The sequence below is a fragment of the Sturnus vulgaris genome, chromosome 19, assembly GCF_052056855.1.
Source record: "Sturnus vulgaris isolate bStuVul1 chromosome 19, bStuVul1.hap1, whole genome shotgun sequence".
In the NCBI taxonomy this organism is placed as follows: Eukaryota; Metazoa; Chordata; class Aves; order Passeriformes; family Sturnidae; genus Sturnus; species Sturnus vulgaris.
Window position 1 is genome coordinate 8,096,121 of NC_142261.1, and position 22,976 is coordinate 8,119,096.

The following is a 22,976-nucleotide window of genomic DNA, read 5'->3' on the forward strand; positions in this document are numbered from 1 at the left end:
TAGATGCCTCTAAAATAGCAAGACTTCCTTAGCAATTAGAAGTGAATAATTTAAGGTACTAGAAGCATGTATGCAATAAATACCAATTATTTTAACAGCTGATTCAGATGAAAGCAAGAGAAAGGATATTAACTTATCCTGCATTGTGTCTTTTAGTTCATTACACCTACTTTTGTAAAATGCTGGGTGCTAAAATGCAAGCAGGACAATCCCAGTTCTGGTATTTGCTTTCACACGCTCTAATGCAGTACATTTACTATTGATAAGGAAAAAAAAAGTCCCTAAAGTAAGCTTATCTAAATTCTTGCTGAAGTTAATTGAAGAAGCAGTTGTGAAATATTAAAATCTAATTTTAAAGAATGACATTGATTCAATGTGGTTGTTGAAAAAACTCCTTTTTTTTGAATGTAACAAATCTGTTTTAGACTAAAACATGCACAGAAGCCATCACTTGGAGAAGTTTCTAACTGATTTATCATTTTTTTTTAAGTCTCTGAAGTATGCTGTTGTCCAGAGCCCTTTTTCTGTTGTACTACTGGCAATTATGATGAGCAGTGCAATATTAAAAGGGCATTGGCTGGCAGAAACATGACCCCCTTTAGCAGCCCACCCTCTTCAGAGTGGGCAAACAACCCTAAAATAGATGCCTCCTCCAGTGTATTTATGCACGTGTGTGAAATAAGGTTTTATACATGTGGGAGTGGTTTTAAATAAGGAGAGAGATTCTGGGTTATACATTTTTATGTGTCTGTCTACAGAAATGTGCTGGAATAATTTAAACATCCTAATTCAGACATAAGCTCCAAACATTTCTGAGAGCTTTCAAGGCATCCCATTGCCTGCTTTGTTTACCAATAGCTTGTGAGTAATTAGCTACTAATTTCTACACTCCTCCATACAATATCTATACTGATTTTTTTTATTATTTCCTTATAGTTTTTCCCCTTAGAGAAACTTTCTCCTATATGTTTAAGGTGGTCCCTATCAGTGTCTCCAGGGATTTAATACTCTTGATTTGTTTCTAAGAATCTGTGGTGTTTATGCTGTAATTTTTGAGTGGTCACACACACAGATATGTGGGAGATTGAAGCACAGGCACTAAATATTTTTATACAGAGGTCTCATCATTTCTGTAACATTTTCCACAGCAAATCAAAGCACTGTGTATTTATACCATTCTATATATACACCACACCCCCTAGGCTTTTTTATCTGTGCTGGTCAACCATGATAAAATCACAGCACAATTAAGAAAACTTCTGAAGGCACAGGAAAGGGTTGGCACTTTCTGTGATTTATTTAAATTGTCTAGTTCAGATTCATTGACTGACCAATTTGGGTTTTAAGGAAGCACATACGTTTGGGGATACTGAATTATGTCCATTCTTGTTTTATTCTCCATTATGGTAGAAAAATATTTTGTTGTATAAAACCTTTATAATGTACGGTGCCTAGATATACTGGGCATGTAGCAGAAGACTTGAATGGTTTGTTTAACAAGCCCCATACTAACTGTGGTCCTTTTCTATCCCTCTCCCTTTTTCCCTTCTCTTTCTGTCATTTTTTAAACTAACTTTTTGTTGTTTTCTTTTTTTTTTTTTTTTTTTTTTTTTTACCTTGTCTAATTACGATTGCAAATAAACTTTGTCATGCAGAGTTTTATTGGGGCTAAACATAAAAACGTTATTGTGGTTAACACTGTAATGTAACAGTCCCTTACAAAAGGATGCAGGGACAGCTGTGCAGAACGTGACAGTGGCTGCTGGTATCGCTGGCTCTGACAATGTTGCACTACTGTCTGCACAAATAAAGCAGTGCAATAATATTGTCAAAGCATTTGGTTCCAGTCCTAATACATCCTTTATAATCAGTTACTGTTGCACACCCAGCCCCTGACATTATGGCATTCTGTAGTTATTTGATGCATTTTAGGAGGGAACCAGCCCCCTACTCTGATTTCTTCCCTTCACCACAAAGGCTCAAACGAGCATTAAAATGCCAAGATCATGCAAAAATTGCTTTAAAAAATCCCTACCCTTGTGTTTGTTTGTTTATTTTGTGTTTGGGATGAGTGGTCTGTATGGAAATTCCTTGGGTTTTGTTCCCCATTTTGACTGCTTCAGTGTACAAAATGGACTGCCCTTTCTGCCACTAGCTTGGGTTTGTGTGTCCAAGTTGTAAAATAAAAAGCTGGCCTATTCACATTTTAAAGCCCTCTTGTCCTCCTTCAGAGCAATCACCACCATTAAAAATATTCTGACCAGCTTTGAATATTTTCTTCCTTCTGCTCTAAAAATTGGGGTTACGAATCTAAGGATGTTACTATTGTGTATAGAATTCAGTGACTTTAATATATACACATGTATTTACAGCCAATTTAATTTTTGCTTGCTATTGATGTGTTTTTCAAGTTCCATCATATTTCACTTTTAGAGAAATTACTGTTAGGAGTAAAGGAATATGGGTACATTTTCATTAAAAAAAAAATAGTACAAGATACCTAAATAATAATCAATAGGATTTGAAAGACAATCTGTCCCTGCGCTTCCCAATAGCAACGTGGAGCGAGGCTGAGAGACGCGAGGATGATGTAGGCCTAGGAGCAGGAACACTGCATTCAGAATTGATCTTTAAATAACAATATGTTGGTGACTGTCACTCGCGGTGTAGTTGGAGGCAGATGTGGTATTTTCGCTTGCAGCTGCTAAGAAAGGGGTTTTGAGGGCTGGGGGATGGGACCTTCCTCTCTCTCTCTCTCTCTCTCTCTCTTTTTTTTTTTCCTGAAGCCTTGAGCTGTTACCTTGGGAGCAAAGGGTGGGGGTGGGGAGAGCCGTCATATTGGAAATCAAATCTAGGTAAACGAGTGCTTTCAGATTGCACAGCATATCCCAAGCCAGGCCAGGATGTGCTGGTGAGCGAGCCATGGGGAGGCAGAAAATGGAGGACCACATCCTGAGGGGGGGAGCGTGTCCCATTTTAGAGAGTTAAGGAGAAGCTGAATCCTCAATAACGCGCTCCAGTTCTCCAATGACTGAGGGAGCAGACAAAAGACACCTTTTCAGCCCTTCTGTTTGTGGGGTGAACTGAAGGCTGTGTCCCTTTCACGCCCAGAGAAGGCTGAGCCTCCATGCCTGATCCGGAGGCATGGTGCTGGTGGCCCATGTGGTGCATTCCCAAGCCTCAGTGGAGGTAACTCGAGCCGGCATGGCTCCCTTTCTCTAGAGCTTTTCTTTTCATCCATTTCTGCATTGTAGCACGGTTGCCATTTTTGTGTGTCTTAAGAACGGGGAGGCCTATTTATCTTTGGCATTTTCCCCTCTTCTTCCTTCTAATTCTTGATTAATGAAGAGGTAGGAGAGAGTGAAATCTCTGAGGCGTTTGCTAGGGGGTGTCTTCCCCCCTCGCCATCAATAGGAGCGTAAGAGTGACCAGAGCGGGAGCACGAAGGGCTCTTTGCTGGCCAGGGAGGATGGGAAGGAGGCTGGACCGGCAATGAGCTGGAAGCCACCCTGGAGCAGGGCAACGCTTTGTTCTCTGTGTGTGTGTGCACTCGTGTGAGCCCATCAGCGAGTGGAAATAAGTCCTAGTGAAAGCCTTGGTGGGGTTGATGCTGGGCTGTAAGATGGCCTCTCAGACGTGTGAGCCTGCCTTGTTTGGAGGTGGAGAAATCACAGGGAGGAATAGATGCGTAGTTATTTTCCTGTATGAAGTTATGTCTTTAAAAATAATATGGTCACTACGCTTCAAAACCTCCCCTGGGCGTGGGGGGAATTTGAGGCGTGTGATAGAGGGAGAGGCCTGTGTGATGACAAGGACCATATCCCATTCGGAGAGGGACAGGGACAACCTTCTGAGGGCTCCTGGCTCTGGCTGGGGCAATGGAGCCCACAAACGCTCTTTGCTGAGCGCCAGTTATGTGGAAGGCAGGCCCTAGGGGTGTGAGGGGAGAGGACGGGGTTCCCTGCAGATTTGGGCCTGGGATGGAGGTTACACATTCCAAACCCTCCCTTCCCCACTTTTTCTTTTTTTTTAACCCTGCCTGGCTGAGGAATGTAACGAAAAAAAAAAAAAAAAGCTCTGGAGGAAAGAAAAAAAAAAAAGAAAAAGAGAGGGGGGATTCGGAAGCAAAGGCCCCTTCAGGAGTCTGTATTTGTGCAAGGGAAACCATTTGCATGTGTGTGGAGATGCCAGAGTTTGTCTCCAGTTGGGTCGGAGGGGGAGGGCGCGGGAGGAATGCGGGGAATCAGGTCGGGCTGCGGGGGGAAGGGCTCCGGCAGAGCCTCCATCCTGTTGTTGCATAAACTTGTTAAAAGAACCCCTCCTCTGTGGAGGCAGCACACATAGGGTATTAGTGTGGTGGAGGAGGCCAGACCTGCGCCCTGGCTACACAACCAATTGGAGCGGAAAGTGAAATCAGATGGTTTAAGTTTTCAGAGGGATTTTTTTTTTTTTTTTTTTTTTCAGGGGGACTTTTTGAGTCATTGCATTGAGTGCTAGATCTGTGTTAAGGTCGCTCCTGCTCTGGCCGCTCTTGGGTGGTTTGGGGAAGGGAGGCGGCCGGGCGGGGGCAGGAGGTGCCGCTTCCCCTCGTGCTGTGCCACTGGCCCCGGCTGTGGAGACCCGGGCCTGGGGCCCCGTGCGGAGACCACACCCTGTCCCTGCGGGCACGGGCGGGCTGGGGGCAGCGGGGGGTGATGAGGGGAGCCTGGCCCTTGCCGTGGGGGAGAGTTATTTGGGGGACCTCAGGATCAGCCCCGCATGTTCCCTTCCCCAGCCAAGGCAACTACGAGGCCTTTCATTGCCCTGTGCAGGCAGGCCCAACAGTGGGATCGCCACTTCCAGGGTGATAGTATTTAGCCCTATTTTCCTCTTGCATTTAGTACCATAAGTCGTCTTTTTTTTTTCTTTTTTTTTTTTTTTTTTTTCCGTCAGACAGCAGAGCGCTGGTAAACACCATGCAGAAAAGCCGTATTGTGGGGTTACAAAGTCTGGGCTGTTTAAGGAGCTCTGTCATTCCTTTTAATGGAGCTCACTGACGCAGATCTGGGTTCTGCCAGCCGAGGAAATATTGCTGCTGAGAAAAGGGTTATTGAAACCCACAAACTAAATATTATGAACAAGAATCAAATGGCAGGACATTCTGGAGTGTAATCCCTCCTGATTTCAGGAGAAGGGGAACGTATTGGTAAGTGGCTGTGGGTGACAGAATCCCTGAGCTCGGTGGGTGAAACACACTTGGGAAGGTGATGTTTTCAGAGAGGATTATCAACCCATACTCTCTGGAGTCTCACACCTGGACAAGTTGACTCTTGCATGGAAGCAAGAATCCCCTTTTTCTCTGGACAGATTTGTACAAACTTGCTAGATAGACTTAAGGAGACAGGACTGGAATGCTAAGAATTTTCTCAAAAAAAAAAAAGAAAAAAAAAAAAAGAAAAAAAAGGCAACACTTCCCAGTTTTAAAACAATGATAAAATTATTAAATAGGATCGAAAACTCTAAATCAACTTTCAGCCTACAGCTGTTTAAAGTGTTTGCTTTGACCTTTAGTGATAGTGTCAATTCCGCTGCAGAAAATATATTGTAAACTATATAATATATTTAATTGCAAGATGTCTTTTAAATGGTCTCCTTTCCTCAGGCTAGAGAACTGGCTGTGACCAGGGAAACAAGGCTGGACTGTGCCCTTCTATGTTTTGCGGGATTGTAACTGAGATGAAAATTTTAAAAAACCGCTTGCCCCAGTGGCATCTTTAACCACGAGAGAAATAAACAAACAAAACAGCTACAAGGAAGGAGAAATGGCTCCCTAAGCTAAACCAGGGAAGGCAAGGTCTGATCTCATGAAGAGCAGAGGCCTCTCAGCTCCAGAGACTCAGCTCACTACTTTATTTATCCCAAGGTTTCATCGTAAGGACACTTCAGTCTATTTGTCTCCTAACATCAGAAGAAGTGGACTTAAACACATAGCAAAGGCTCCACTACAGTAAGATTCCCCCACATGCACTGCCAAAAAAAGAGCTTCCATTATTGAGCAACATATAAAGTGTTATTTCCATACTAGTCTGGGTGACATTTCCATTTAGTTTCTATAACTGTGATTAAAGGCAAGAGAGGTTTCTAAACATATCTAGAGATGCTGAGCCTCACAGTGTATAAATAGCATGCATTTCATAATCTCGTGTTTAAACGTTTATTTTAAAATAACCCCCATATACATTCCAGAGAGTCTCCCTGCTATAGAACATAGTGCAACCCAGGCTTTGCATATCATTTGCAAACTAGGTGGAATACTATTGGAATACTATTGAAGGCTAATTCAGTCTTTATTTTTCCTATTTTGTTAAAAAAAAGGGGAACGTGTGGGGAGGCCTGTGCCAATACAGCACTTAGAGATAAGGACATTTTTGAGACACATCTAGGCTCTCAGTACAGATCCAGAAACATAAAGTAACTTAATTGCCTTTGCTTGGAACTTGTGGCTGACCTTTCTAATTACATCCATTACCCTCCCCTGCCAGTTGTAGCTTCTGCAACTACTGAAGTATTTAAGTTGTGAGGAAGTTGTCAAATCGTGCTTTCCCCCACACTATCCATGCATCAGTAACATCACTTCACGTGCAGATTGTGTGTTTCCACTGTAAACTTGCCAGTAGGTTTGTTGTGTGCATTACCTCCTAAGTCTTGCTTGAGATAACATCAAGGCTGAAGAGTGGAAAAGACACGGTAAACAATAAACAAAATAGACTGGACGGGAATAGATGGAAAGGTAAGGCTGAGCCTAGCTGCATCTTTTTTTTATGTTCTCAGTCCAACTGGATATCTAGGTTGCAGGGATTGTTGAGAAGCAATGGCAGGATTAAACCTGAGGTTTTGTCAAGGTGACAGGAATACAGAAGTTTGATAAAACTCAATTCTGAGATTTCAGCAATCTGTGAATGTGGCCTTTTAATTAGTGTGACCAAAGATTTAATATAAATAAATAATGTAGAAAAAAGATCCCCATTTTCTTCCACAAGCATCACAAAGGATGGGGAGAAGGAGGGGTTGAGACAGATTGGAGATTTTGATTATTGGGTATTAGAAGAAATCAAACACTGAATGGAGCTTGCCTAGTTCTTTTTTCTTTGGCAAGTGAGGCAGCATCAAAGATGATGCAGGGCTGCCTCACACCAGCATGCCAAAAGCCAGGGGCCTCTAATGGCAAAGACCAGATAAATGTGGCATGGACAAATTAGCCAGGAATCCATGAATTAGGGGATTGTCCCTTCATTACACTCTTATTTAATCCACTGGAAAGCAGGCTGAGGAAAGAGAAGCTTAATGTGTCAAAATCGTGACCTGGTTTGGGATGGCCTGGGAATGAAATTTCCTTCCCCTTCCTCTGGACTCTCAAGTGTTCCTACGTGACAAATGCGCTGGGGCAGGTTAATTGGGAGCCAGAGTGCAGAGGAAGAGTCTAGTTGGCAAAACACCCCTGAAGCTGAAGGTGTCTCAGCCCTTCCCTGGGAGTAATTTCTGTGGCTGTTAGTGTATTCAACACTAAGCCAGCCCCAGCTGAAGACTATGCCTTCCAGCCTTGGACAGAAAAGGTGCTGGGGAGGGGGAAGAGAAGAAAAAGCCAAACAAAACAAGCTAGGGCAAAACACGCGTGCGTCTCCAAACACTGTTTAACCTGTGTGCATAAATGTGAAGTCAGTGCTGGAGAGCCAGCCCTGGAGATCCTGTTTTGCTTTCTAATTTTTGGTCTGTATTAATCTCGTGATTTCCAATGAAGGGAGGGATATTTAAAACACTGGGTTCCAAGTAGGACAGTCCTAGAAAGGAAGTTCTCTGAGGGCTTGATGCCTGTTACTAAGAGGCTCAAAATACAACTATCAGTTAATCAAATAAATAGCACTTCCTAGCCTCTGACAGCTAGGCAGCTAATTGACTGAGGCTATTAATAAGGGAGAGAAATTTACACAGAAGAAAGTGAGAACTGGGGATGGAGGTACAGAAACCTGGATAAAATCCATACTGGCGTTAAATGTGTCCTGGGAGAAAGGGGTAGTGCCTGTGCATGGATTCTGTGGGTCAGAGATTTACTCCATTCCTACTTCCCCACTCTCCCAGGAGCACATGGTGCTGTGATCCATAGGGGCAGTGCACTGCTTTCTAACTTTTTACCCCTTCCCCATTTGCAGGCATGGAATGAAGCTCCCTCCAGTCACCTGCTGCACGACACATTATCCAGCTTCCTAACCTTAAGGATGAGACCCTATCAATATTGCCTCTGCTTTTGTGATCAGGGTAGTAGTGCAATATTGCTTATAGGGTCTTTTCTTTTGAGGGTTATTCTTCATGGAGAGAAGAAAGCCACAGCAGGAAAAAATAATCCCATGTGCCCACCGAGTTAAGGGAGAAGTTGTGAAATGCTGAGTTGTTAGATAGGCGAGTAATTGTACAGAGATGTTATTTGTGACAAATAATCGTGCTATTCTGGTGACTCAGGTTGTGAGTAATGGGCATATTTTTGATGCTATCACACAGGATTCAAAACGGCCTCGTGTTTAAAACACAAGCAGTGATTGAAACGAGAGAAACCCATCATGATTCCTTTTTAAAATAGCACGAGTTCTGAGACTCTTGAAGGGTGTCTATATTACATACTGATGTAAACACCCACCAAAGGATGGGAGGAGATACATAGCCATACTTGCTGTTTCTGTGCCTGATCCCAACCCGAAAAAGAGTGTGGTGCAAAGCAGAGCACAGCACAAAGAGACCGAGGCTTTAATCCCAATAACCTCTGCGAAACAAAGCTCATGCCTCTGCCCGGCGAGTGCGGCCCGCCGGGCTCCGCGGCCGTGCCCCGCACCCGGGGCTATTCCAGGGTCGGGCGGCGCAGCGGGGCCGGGCACTGCCTCCGGCCCTTCCCGAGAGCTGCTCTCTGAGGTACGTGGGAACGGAGCAGGGATGGGGGTGTTAAATCTCCTCTCCGCTTTGTGAGGATCAGCTGGGGGCTGACAGCAGTCGGGATGGCCGGGTGGGTGGCCCTGCCTTCCATTTCAGGTGGTCCCCGCGGTCCCTTTCGGGACCTCAGGGGCCCAGGGAAAGGGGTGGTGGGAGGGGACTGAGGGCCGGATCAGGGCGCGGCGGAGCAGCCACTGCCGCGGGGCCGCTGCCGCGCGTCTCCCCGGGGCCGGGCTCGCCTCTCCGGCCTGGCGGGGCACGGGGCAGGGCCCAGAGCCGTGCTACGGGGCCGTGGCCGCTGCCTCCCCGTTGTACGGCTGCCGCTGCCCTCGGTTTAACTCCCTGCCCCCCCTCCCCGCGAGCTGCCCCCAGCATCATTCCAATAGGAGGCGGCCAGCTCGGGGACAAAGCCAGGATCTTCCCATCCCACTCGGGCTCTTCCCTCCGTGCCCCCAGCCCGGCAGCCGCCGCAGCGGCTGTGCCAGCGCTGGGACCACCGGCCGGGCTGCCCCTCTTTCCCTGTTGCACTACTGTCACGGTCGCAGCGAGCAGTGCAATAATGAAAGGGCGTCAGTGCGCCGGGGAGCGGCGAGAGCCGGGGACGAGCCGGTGACAGCGCGCGGGGACGGGACGTCCCGCCGCCCCCCGAGGGCCACCTTAACGGGGCGGAGGGGATACACACGACACTGACGGACGGACTTTGGTTGTGCAACTTTCTTTGTTTAAACACGCAGCGGCGGAGAGCGTGCGCGCAGGGGCAGGGCAAGGTGAGCGGCTCCCCGCACCGCTTGCCCCGGGCCCGCTGACGCTCCCCGCGGGCGAGGAGTCTGGGGCAGCCCCTCTGCTGTACCCGGCCAACACAAAATAAATAAAGTGACCCCCGAGTCCCCTGTCCCTGTTTTTTCTTCCTGGGGGGTTTCTTGTAGGTCTACATCCCCTTCTGACTCCCTGGCAGCCCCTCGCAGATAAAAATCCCCTCGACGAGTTTTCGCCCTGCGATCTGGTGTGCTGCTCACCCGTTTGGTCTTGCCGGGAGAGGCCGAAAATGCGAATAGGAAACGAGCGTCTTCCTTCACTGTGGAGCCTGAAAAACTCGAGTCGTGCCCTAGTGCTGAATTCAGCCATGGGGGAGCACGGGTAGGGAAGTGAGTGTGGGGCGGGAGGGGAAGGGTTTGCAATAATGGAGATGAGAACAGTGCTTTGCATCTGTGAGCTGTGCTGGGAAGGCCAGGAAATAGCCCTTTGATTATTAGTGGCCATGGTGAAATGGATACTTCTATAAAAGAAGGCTGGGGAGGGGTATTTCCTTAGCAAAGGACCTTTCTGCTCTGGCCTTTTGAACCTGTGCTTCTCCCTGGCACTATTTCTGCTTCATCATGACTTTTTGCAGAGGAAGGTGAGTATAGAAAGCAGGCTGGCTGTCGGAGAGGGATGCAATCTAATCCTGATAAAAAGGCTTTTACAGTCTATGCTTCATTTCCTATTTCTTTTGGGTTCTCTGTCTTCCATCCCTCACATGCACAAGCAGATACAAAAGCTGAATCCTTCCCTGCAGTCTTTCTCCCAGGGAGAAGTCAGCCCTCTCCCCAGCTTCACCTTCAGGCTTTGCACACACAAAATGGCTGCAGCAGCCTGTGGGTGGGCATGGAGAGCTCAGGAAGCTGCTTTTCTTTTTCCCACCCTGCCTGCCCAGGAAGCCCTTCTGCTTTTATTTTCTGTGGCATTTTACTCTTGCATAGCTCTGTGCAAATCCAAGGGGGTCTCCAGTGTGTAATCTATGCATGGAATGGGAGCTGGGGAGGGAAATGGCCAGTTTGCATGAGAAGGGGACCTGTCGGGCCCCAGTGTTTATTTTTTTGCTGACCTTCTGGGGATATGGTCAGTGAGAGCTGTGACAGCTGCTGGAAGCGGCAGGGGCTTTGAAGATTGTGAAGGTTGTGACCTCGAGGCCCCTTTCCTCTCTCTGTCCCAGGAGCTGCTGAGTCAATCAGGGAAAAGGGGAGGTGAAATGGGGGCTGCTCTTTAGCCATTTTTCAATCGGTGAATGAAACAGGAAAGGACAAATGCAAGAAGAAAAAAGAGCGATTACTTCCACTTTGGTGCATTACTGAGAAGGGGGAATCTCTCTTTGGCAAAAGATTATAACAATAATGGGAAACCACTGTGCTTCTAAGATACAGCACCTTGAATAAAGGATTTAACTGGGCAAGGAGCTGATGGCAGATCAATAACAGTAAATTAGGGGGAAAGCCTACAAACTCCTCTTGGTTCAAAGCAGGAGGAAATCCACCTCGTTTCCACCAGATATCAGCTCTAGATGCAGCAGCAGCAATGTTCCCAGTTGGCCCACTAGCTCCCACCATCTCCTTGACCCTACACTAACACATCTTCGTCTTTGCTGAGCTCAGCTGAACCCTGTGGCTGAGATTGCAGAGGCCACTGACAACGGCTGCAGCACACATGCCAAAATAAAGAGACAAAGTACATTGTGCGGGGCTGTATCCTTGATGTGCGTGTGCTTTCAAATGGCACAAGTCCCCTGGCAATAGACACCCCTGGGCAGCCCACGAGAGGGCTCTCACTCAGTCCCAGATCCCTCTCTTAAGCCCAGTGAGAGAGGTTTAAGTCTTTTTCAATTTCTGGATAACATGATCCTATGGATCTTTCCTTTTAAAATAGTAATCAGAACAGCAAACAGAGCACCCGGCTTCGGTTGACCAATACACAACAGAGGCAAAGAAAGCAAACAGCAGGCTTTTCACTTAGTTTACACAGGGGGCACTTAAATACTGTATTGGTTACATAATACCATTTGGGGGTTGGGGTTTTACACATTCTTCTACTAAATATATCTGTGAGATTTGTTTTAAAGTGATCAACATAAATCCAGCCACAGCTTTGAGGCTATGATTAGACCTAATACCACTAGGTAGCTCATAGCATATTTACTGAAAACCATGGCACAATAGAACTTTTTCCCTAGACCTGCTGATCCACACTGCGCTTGTTCCACTGCAGCAGAGGGTGTACATTGCCTCTAGAAGGGCTGCCATAGACAGCCACTTCCCTGCAGGAAGCACAAATTGCTGGACTTTGGGGCCATATCCTGCCTCTGCTCCACACTCAGTCCTCAGAATTAATTTCAGCACAGACTGAACAGGACATGTTCTGGCAATTACAACAAACTAAGTGCTAAGAAAGAGGACGAAGCACATAAAAAAAAAATCTAAATCCTAGCTGTAATTGATCAGGAAAAAAAAGGTATACACTGTTAATTCCTCCAGAAAAACCCGTTCAGATGGGGTACCTGAAAGTACATTCCCTTCCTGAAAAGCCCTCCAGTAGATATCCTGTTTCCATCCAAAGGGAGTAGCAGGTGGCCAAACTGCTCCACTGGAGGTTTGACAATGGCATTATCTATCCAGCTTTTCAGCTGAAGCCTGGCTAAATCTGTACACAACTTCTGAGACTCCAGCTAAACCCTTCCTGGGAATGGAAAGCTACCCCAGGCAAAGCTTGGATCTAGCAGCCCTGCATTCTTGCAAAGGATGCATCTCTCTGCTCAGAAGGGAACAGATGGGGAGAAAAGTCTCAAAGCATCAGAGCTTTAAAACAGTGCTCTTCTCTTTAGTGTATTGTCACCAGAAGCTCCATGGGCAGGGATCTCTGCCATAAGGAACTAGCAGAACAGCGGGTGGGTGGCTAATTGAGAATGGAAGTTCCTTGGGGCAAACCAAAATAGTCTTTGTGGCACTGCATGAAAGTAGGTATAGTTCCTGGGCTCAGCATCAGACATCGACTCTGTATAAAATTCCTGCTTACTCACTCACCTGGGAGGTAGTTGAGCCTTTATACATCTTGAGACACACAGAGTAATCAGATGACACTGTCACAGAGCAAACTCGAATGTATCATTTTGCGTGAATGTAATAAGTCAAGTATTTTAAAGTCACCCTGCTACTACTACAACAAATAGCAGAGCCCTGCCTTCCTCAAATACTGATATACTAAGAAGTAACACCTTTGTCAGGAGCCGCTACATCTTTGTAAGCAGTTTGCCCAATTAAAATCTATGGGGAGTTACACTGAGTACAAAACCACCATCACACGGTGCTAAAAACAAACTGGTTTGTTCTACCACGGTGAATTCCCGTCATATTTCAGAACAAGGTTGGAGTGATGGCCGTCTGGGTTTACCCAGCCCTCCAGCACTAGATTCTGTTACTTGGTTTTCTTTTCACAGCACTAGATAATTTTGAAAAATTCAAACAAAAGGGAGGCTGTGTTCTAAGAGAAAGAGAAAATAGAAACTTCCCATTCTGAAGGAAAAGGGGATCTCTCATGAACCCTAGAGAAGTATGGAGGTCTCCTTCACGTGTATGCTGCTGCAGACACCAAGAAGGAGCAAAGCTAAGGATTTCTCACTGCCTGCCTATCCCCAAACACTAAGTGATTAACTTAAGACATTTATAGCAGTGTTTGGAGCAAGTGAAAAAGTAGTTTTGGTTAAATGTCTGTCTGAATTCTCTGATCAGATCCCTTCTCCCCCTTGTTTCCCTGTTCATGTACAGACAACCTTACTGAAAGGTAAACTTTTACAGGAAGAAAACTTAACAACCAACCACCAATCTCCTCCCTATCCCCTGAAATCTCTCTCAAACACACAAAACCCCAAAACAACAGCAACAACAAAAGCAGGAGATAATTTAATTAGGGGTGGGAGAATCAGGATAATACATAAATCGGGAAAAGTGAAGCTGAACTGTTTTCCACTTGCATCCTGTATTATGGAATCCAGAGGGGTAAGGGGTCTTCTTAGAAGCCTGGACTAGCTGAATGAATGGGTCTTGGCACTACAGCGGGTGGGGTAAAGCCCCAGCCCGCCTTCCCCCGCCGGCGGCGGAGCCGCTCCCCGGGCCGGGGAAGGCTCGCCCGGGCTCCGCTCCGCGCCCGCTGCCCCGACGGCGCGGCGAGCGCCCGTGCGGCCGGCGAGCGGCACGGGCAGCCCCAGCCGCGCTGCCGCCGGCAGGAAAAAAGGGTTTCGGTGCCGAGGACTCATTTTCGGTGCTCGCCAAAGGCCAGTGCACCGCAGCCGGCTGAGTCCGACAGCTGCTACCGCGTGAAACCCGGATGGTTTGGGGGTTCCGAGGGCCTCTGGCTCGCGGCTCAGGAGAGGACCACGCTGACCGTCGGTCCTGCCGCTTTGTTCGCAGGCTCTGACCAAAAGGAAGGCTCCAAGCCTGAGGATCTTTCCCCACCGTGACATAGGGAGGCAGAGGGCGACCCCCTTCCGCGGGGAAGGTGTGCTTGAAGCCACTGCCTTCCCTTCCGGGAAAGGCTGACGAGAAAAGTCACATCCACCAGTCCCAGCAGAGACAGGGAGGACAGGCTCAGAGCGGGAGCAAAGGGGACACTGGCTAAAATCACTTCTCGACATAGACGTCTTGAAATGTTTTATTAACTTGGGGGCACACCAATAAATAAATAAACATAAATTGGGGGGGGAGGGGACGGGGACAGAGACACAGCAGGAGTAAGTATTGCTCAGGCTAATTCAGTCACATAGTTTGATTATCTCTGCCCAAAACACCTCTGCCCGATATCCAAGAACATCCTTCCCTGGCTCTTCTCTATTCAATTTAAATTCATTGATGCACATAAATGCCCCGGAGACCAGCCTAGAGGGAGCCCGCTGCAGCTCCGACGGAAAGCCCCTCCCGGGCCCTCCGGGGGATTTGAGGGTGAGCCCCCGCACTGTGTTTCACCGCATTTCCCTCAAAGAAGTGAGTGAGAGTCTCCCATCTGCAGCCAGTCAGTCCTGGCGGTGAAAGCAGCTGCAAGGCGTGGGGAACTCCTCTCACCCCACAGTCTCTATCAGGGACCACAGCACCCCGGGCCAAAGGGGCGCTGGCTCTCAGTAGAACACCCAGCCTCCCTCAGCCCGGAGGGAGCGGCCGCGGCCAGGCTCCCACCCGTGCCCGGTCACTCCGCAGCCCCTGGACAGCCGGACAGGGACAGACAGAGGTCCATGTCTCCGAGGGACAGGGTGGCAGTCGCCATTTTAACCTGCTCCGAGCAGGCCCATAGCAGAGAGGCCGCGGGTGATCTTCCGCCGCTCTGCGGGGCCGCGGGAAAGGACATTGGGGAGGGCAGGGATTCACCTGGGCAGTCCTGGGCATGTCACCCAGTCTTCCTGCTGGCTTCTTGGACACCTGCCCCAGAACCCAGAGCACTGCTCACACACAAGGCAAAGAAACCCTATAATTTTCCAGATGGAAGCACGAAGAAGCACCGACACGTTTTTGGGATCACTCAGTTCTGAAGCTACAAACTGAGTGCTGCTCATCAGTCCCAGTTCAGCACCTTAAGCATAACTCTACCTATTCATTCCAAAAGATCCCTGGACTTTAGCTAACACTTTATGAGGATAGAATTTTATTTTAGGTTAAGTATTGAGGAATTATTTCAGGATAAACCATAGCATCTCAGACTGAACAGCAGTAATTTTTCCTTCAGTTTCTTAAGGCACCAGATATAAGAAAATATGATCTAGTGTCAAAGTGGTTTTCTGACAACAACGATATAGACTGGGCAACTTTCCTATGCAGAAGAGTGCAGAATGCAGGTCAGAAAGAAAAGCGGCATTTAACATTTATTATTATTTTCCCTTCAGAGCCTCATTTAGTGTAGCATCCCACTCAGCACTAGCCTTCCCAGCGCCGCCCCGCGCAGCATCTGCTCCCGGTGGGGCCAGTGCCCTGGCATGCAGCTGCCTCTGGGAATAAACCTCCGCTGCCAGAGCTCCGCCGCGGGGTCCCAGGCAGGAGCGTGCTGTGGGCAGAGCAGGAGCCGCCCAGGCGGCAGGTTAGTGCCGAGGATGCTGAACCACCCTCCCCTGGCCAGCTCCCACTGTACGTCCGCTCCACGCCTGCGCCCTGCCCCGCTGGGCACCGCCGGGCTCGGAAACCCTCATTCCCCGTCACTGACACGCATATTGGTTCTGATATTCCCCACATTCGGGACCCCACCTCCCCGCCCCGGCAGAACAAGAGCTCCCCAGCTCGGCTTTCGGGTGTCGCTGGGGAGGAAGCCGAAAAAAAATGCCATGTCAAATGTCCAGTCTTGAGAGGATTCTCAGGCTTTTCTCTGCCACCCATCCCTGCTCTCCCGGAGGTCGGTGTCCCTTCAACTCCAGCTTCCAAAAACTCACAAGTCCCCCTACCTTTTTTGAGTAGGGAGGAAGGAAGTCGTGCCCTCCTAACTGCCAATTTATCCCTTAAAGAGCAAATCTGTTCCCTCCGGTAGGATCGCTCCTCCCCACCCCTTGCTGAACGGCATCATCCCTCCTGTCCTCTGCTTTAGCCCTGGGAATGGCAATTTTCCTAAGGGGCGCCACGAAGCACTTTTCCCCCCAGAGCCGAGACCGAGGGGCTCCGAGACTGCGGGGACTTCTTAAAGCAAGATTTCAGTTAATTGCTCACAATAAACAACCGCCCATATCATGAGGGAAAACAGCGCACGTAGAGAGACAAATACTTTAACATTTTAAACTATTTTGCCCTTGAGACTGAAGTCTCTAAGCTCGACTGAGAGCCAGTCTCACCGTGGGTTTCTATTGCTGAGGAAACGCAGCACAACATAAACGTTTCGCTGAGCAGCTTTATAGAAAATTGCCTGCAGCTCGACAGTAATAATCTGCATATCCGCACCCAGTGAAGGCAGAGGTAATGCGTTCAAAAGTATAATATTTGCAAGAGAGAGCAGATGGCGCTCCCTTGGGTGCAATTTCAGGAGCATCCTCGCATTCTGCACTTCTCGAGGTCTGTTTTACCCGCACAGGTTTAATGCTATAAGAGCTCTATATTTTTTCTTTGGCGATGGAGACACAAGTACACCCAACGATAGCCCAGTGTAAGGTATTGCTGGCACGCGTCATGACCCTTCCCGTTTTGAACAAGCAGGGACGATACAAGCGGAGTAGACAGGTGATTAAACAAGTGTCTATACGATTATTTTACCGCATCACCTTCCGCGTGCCCACCGAAGCCAGTTACCGAGCTAGATGGGTTTGCACTAGGATGGGAACTGCTGAGACTGCATTAAGGCGTTTCTCTCACAGTGTCAGCAGCCGGACAGGGCCGGAAGCCCTCTCATAAGCCATATAAAAGCACGGTTTGAACATCCCTAGGCACGAAGGCCTCCGGGCTTCCTTTATGCGGGATGAGCTCTCAGGGCACCCCCGAGCCTGTCGGCTCCCTCTCCCTCGCAGGTACTGAGTCGCCGCTGTGTTTTCTCGGCACAAGGAGGCACAACGACTCGGTTTTGCAGCCTTTCAGGCTCTTAAGCTACTGGGCTTTAAACTTGCCGCCTGGCCAGAGGAAGTCGGGTGAAGGCAGCGGAGGAATCGCCCTCTCCGCCGGCCCATCGGACACAGACGCTGCCCAAAGCAGCCCTGTCCCTGGGCGTCGGCCCTGCGGCCAATCCTTGCGGCGCCCAGAGCCGAGGAGCTCTCCCATGGGAGACGTGCGGCGCTCAGGCTCTGCCGGGCCCGGGCTCTGCCCGCAGCCGGGGGCTCTGGCGGGGCCGGCGCACACCGTGGGACCTCCCCGCTCCCTCCACGCCCCGCTGCGGCGGGCGAGGCTGAATAAAGAGACGCCGATCGTGCCCGGAAGGGAGGAGAGGGATGGGGGCAGAGGGAGCCGTGAGAACAATTTCGCTAGGAGAATGAGGGTCTCCTGCCAGCACCCAAGGATCGCCGTTAGCAGCGGCTGGCACGCAAATACTGGTACCCGGGATCGCGGAAGGCTCCTGTGCGAGAGCATCTTTCCGCTAGACATGAAAGAATATTGGCAGGCGGCGGATGCTGAGATACCCAAATTACATCGCCAGGCAGACATGCAAAAAAAAAAAAATAAAATTCTACTTTCTTTTGGCACGTGAACAAAGCCCTCGGCAATGACTGCGCTGGCAGGAAGGGGAGCTGGACCCGCCGCTTGCTGTCCCCACTGACGGCTGTGGGGCGTGACGTGGGTGACCCACAAAACCAGCAGGAGCTGCATCCCCGCGGGATGTCTGTGAGAAGTCTCGCAGCGGCTCGCAAACCGATACCGTGTCGGTAAGAGATGGCAGCTCGGCTTTCATCCTCATGCCAAAGGGAATCCTCAGCTGATGGCACAGCATCTACTCCAGGGGAAGCGGTCCAGCAAGAGCCGAGGAGAGCCAGGTGAGCTACGTTAGGGATAAGAAGTGTTCCTGTAACCACCACTGACGTGCTGCCTATTCCAGTTAGGAACAGATCGTTTCGTTTTAGTTTTTACTGTCGAGATCTTGCGAAATGCATTTTTTTGGTACATGACAGGACAAGGAGCACTCCCTTTTTAACGATCCTTTTGTGCGTTTTCTTTCCTCACCGAGCAGAAACCGGTATTTAATTTTACAATACAGATAATTGCCTTAAATGTATACTGTAAGCAAACAGATTTCATCCTTGGCCGCACTCCAACGATCCCAAAGAAAAATAGTAAACAGAAACGCCTGAAGCACCGCTTCAGAGCTTATGCTAATGTTTTAAACTTCCCTTTCGAATAACCGAGCAGTGCATGACTTGGCAGAGCGCACCTAAGGAGGTACGGCCGCACGGGCGGTCTTGCAGCAGCTGATCGCCTTAGCAGTGTAACGCGGGGGAAGCGGATGTTATTTGTTTCCCCCCGAAGAGTATAAATCTGCGGCGATCAAAGCTGCGCTGCAGAAATCCTGCCGGGCTGCCAAAGGCGCACGGCTCTCAGGCAGGCAGCGCTGGAAGGCGGAGGAGCAGCGCTGACTAGCGGCCGCGGCTCCCGCGCCCGGAGAACGAGACGCGCCCGCCCCTTTCTGCTCAGAACGGCCCTGCTCGCATCCACCCCACGCAAGTTTTATACAGTTCATCCACAGGGCTGTTCCCTAGGCAGGACAGAGGAGCCACCAGCATTGAAGCGCACAGAACAGAAACTCTCGTGTAGGGGCTGTCTGCGGGCACGGCCAAGCCAGGCAGCCGTGGGGAGGCGGCTGAAGTCAGCCCGACCCCTCTAGGGTGCGGCGGGCGGGCAGAGATGGGGCTGTGAGAGATCAGCAGAACAAAAAAAACCATCAGGCACCTACTGCGTCTTATGTTCAGCTGGGATTTGAGCTGCACTTAGATTTACCCCACCTACTTCGATTTTCAGTACAGCACACACCTGTATTAATAATGAGTACACTCAGAAAATGAAGCTGAGGAGGATAAATACATCGCGATCACAAAGATCAAGCAAAGAGCTACAGATCCGAGTCAAAGCTCGACAGTCCCCCAGACAGCCAAAGCCAGCATCTACATATTATTTTTACAATAAAAAAAAAGACATAGGAAGTAATCACACAGCTTTTAAGCTTGTACACATTCTGATTAATTTGTAATGTGTTTCATAAGGGTTTGGGACTCATGAGATGTCATACAGCTTCTAACACTTCTTATCCTAATGAAGCAGGACACCATTTTCCCAAAGGACAGGAGACAGATGCATCCCTCACAGAACAGCAGCTTGAATCAGTATCAGAGCTATCAAAGGATTTCACTGTGAACTTTATGCTAATTTAGAATTAGCACAATACCAAATATAGTAAAAAAGTTTTTTATAATCAGTTTGATTTGGTACAATTTAAATAGAAACATTGAACAGTGCAGCTGCTGAAGTCGACTTTTCAAGGTGCTCACTATATTCCCCCCTTGCTCATACAACCCAAAATAAACCAGTACTGTCCTCAGAGGAACTGCTTGACCATGTCTCAATCAATTCCCACGCACTACTGCAATTACAGCAAGTTTGATTCAGGAAATAGATGAGAAGGAGCTAATGCTGGATTTCCATCTTTTGCATAGAAAGTAAAAAGAAATTTATTAGGTGTAAATACTGCATGCCCTACCAAAGAATTATATCCCTGGAAGGAAAAGGAAGAGGTATGAAATATTTATTCCTTTAGAGTCCTAAGGTTTTTATAAATGCTTAAAGTTTATTACTGTTTGTGACCTACATGCATAATAAACTCTAAGGTAATGTTTGAATTGCCTTGTGTTTCCTATGCAACTCCAGGTTGGTAAGATTGAATGTTTTATTCTTCCTTGAAGAAGAAAAACATCCCCTGTGTTTCCTACCCCACAGGATAGAACCAAGCAAGGCTGGATTACAGGAGATGTTTTCAAAGAGAAAGTTGCAAAAGCAAAAGGGCACAGATGCAAACTGAAAACTAGGAAAGAGAAGCGTTAGCATCAGACACTCTACATCCACAAATCTCTGATAGGCTCTCAGCCAATTCTCATCTGCCAGCAGGGAATTTAACAAAGGGGCAGCAGGGATGCTAAGCAGGGTGTCAGGCACCAGGGGGATGCTGCTGCTGCTACAGTTCAGCTTCTGTCTAGGCCAGGTGTGAAACGTGGTGCATCTACAGTGCCAGCTACTGCTTCAGTGCTGGGGAAGGCACTGAAGAGAAGATTCAGCAAAACTAACAGGCTTAAAAATACTGCTGAGTAAGAGTCATTGTTACAGGCTTGTTTTGACTATTTTCTCCTCTTTAAAAAGATATGCTAATTTAACCCAATAAGAACAGATATTAGTATTAGTACTAACTAGTATTCCTAAATTAGTATTTATAGTATACAATTAGTATTCCTAAACACAATAAATTAAATTATAGTTATACCATTTAAATACAAACACTGGTTTATATTTAGCCTCAACATTCAGAACCAAGATTTAATGAGCAGCACATCCCTTCCAGCACACTGGAAGAACTAAACCCAGGTCTCGCTCACCTTGACTGAAAAGTCAAAATGTGTGGCAAGTGTTCATATGCTGAGCAGTTGTACAGAGCTTTAAAGAGCTTCCAGAAATAGAGTAAAAATATCTGCAGGCACACACTTGCCTCCAAAATTAACACATCTAAGGAACTCTGTCATTTCATACTGAACAAGATAATATATATATGTGTAAAATGCACTATTTGACAGATTGCTTTCTAGACTGACTAGTCTTTAGCAACTATTCCTGCTGAGAACAATTATAAATACAGATCCTTCTAATCCCTTCCCCAAAAGCCTTTCTGGTTTCTTAAAGGAAGAGTACAAAGCAACATTGGTGCACCTTTCATAGAGTTCTTGTAGTAGAAAAACACCTCTCAGTTATTAGAAATAATTATTTCCTGCTAGCATCAGGAGTCAAAATAAACAGGTTTCATTTAACCTTGAAGCATACAGAGAATTTTTGAGAAGAGGTATAAAATTTATCACACTAAAAGGAAAAGAAAGAAACAAAACAGCATTCCCAACTTTTATGTCTACATCTCTCAGTATTTCATGTTTTACCCTAGAGCTTCAACAGCTGTAGGCAGATGATAAAATCATATGGAAAACAAACACCACCACACAGCAATACAAAAACATTCTCCAAGTCTCTAAGCTTCACTCATGGGGGCAGGACTGAAAAGGTGAATTATGAGCAGCTGAAGTAAATAAAAACACCCAAATCACATTCTGAAATCTCAGTACTTGCACAGGAGCACAAGTCACCAATTTCCACAACTATAATTTTTGCACCTCCTACATTAACATGACTTGTGTAGCCAGAATTCAGCATGCCAGGAGTACCAATAGTTCTTGAAGTACTGTATGAGACCATTCCAAAATAAGGTGTACTTCAATCAGCCTTATTTGAGAGTCTTTCAGAACAACACTTAGAGTGATAAAAATTAGGGGAAAAAACCCAAACCAAACAAAACCCCCCTGACTATTGTGACACACGCCCAAGTGAAATATTAAGGCTAAGTGACTTTTATACTTTGGTCAGAATCAGAAGTGGAGGAAACTCAGTTCACAGGAATATTGCTGAATATGTCTTTAAATAAGGCATTCATGGGTATATTTGTGTGTGGCAGCTTGGTTCTTTAAGAACAAAAGGTACAAATATTTTTCAAAACAAAACATATTAAAAAGTAAGCAAAAAGGACTAAAAGTTAGTTTTTTTGCAGCCTCACCAAACCAGTTTGGTTCAAATCCAGAACAGAAAGCCAAAAGTCCAGTGAGATGCCACTCAAGCATAATAAATAAGACTGAAAATCACCTTTGCTAAGGACAGAAACATCCAGGCACAGACAATCACTGGATGGGGATAATACCTGGCACACAGACTGAGATGAGCCCCACAGCTCTGCCCCCTCTCAGCCAGTTTAGTATTCCACAGGTGCACAAATACTAAGCCCATATGGTGTAGGCACAAAGCATTTTAGTTCTTAGTGACAAGAACTCATTGCCAAGGCTATTTCTTTCACCTAAAATGCTATCACATTTTTTTGTGTTAACGTATATACCACCTTCAAAAGAAAAGCTCTCTTTAATAAAGGAAAAGCTTGTTTATACAGGTTTGGTTCGTTTTAAAATAGTTATTTTTTTATGGCTATAACCTCAATACCAATTAGTCAGGAGTATCAGCGAACCTGAAATATTAATCATGTAAAAGTTTACTTCTAATACAAAACAGCAAAAGCCAGTCTACTTAATCTCCAAAATGCTTGCAATCCTTAAAAACAAACATGCAACTAAAATTAGTAGAAAAAACATTCTTACCTTTTTCTTTGAGGGAAAAGAGCAAGATATACAGAAATGCTGTTACAGAGGTTCCTTGTTCCATAGGGTTTGGACTGATCTTCCCTAGCAGGAAATCCTTAAATAAAACCTGGAGCCAGCCTGGGCAGCACTCCTGCATGAGGTGCACAGAGCAGCTGCTGGATTTGTAAAGCTGAACTCAACTGCCTGCTGCACCCTCTCAACACAACACCAACACTGCAGCTCCCCACTGGAGCTGTAAGAGCAGCAAATTAATTTCCTGCTTCTTTAACTGATTGACTAATGAGCACTGTAATCAATCAACTATTTACACATGGAAACAAGAACACCTGGATGTTCTGACTTTTCTCACTCATTTGGTGAGCTTTTCAATTTGAAACAAAATCACATA

The 22,976-nt window shown here is 47.1% G+C and overlaps 1 long non-coding RNA gene across 1 annotated transcript; it reads left to right on the forward strand.

Annotated features, from left to right (window-relative positions):
- The first annotated feature begins 4,723 nt into the window (after window positions 1–4,723).
- On the forward strand, window positions 4,724–8,488 carry LOC148221644 (uncharacterized). Its single transcript, XR_015807670.1, has 2 exons — window positions 4,724–5,185; window positions 8,187–8,488. It is a non-coding gene; the product is annotated as an uncharacterized LOC148221644 (long non-coding RNA).
- Window positions 8,489–22,976: the final 14,488 nt, after the last annotated feature.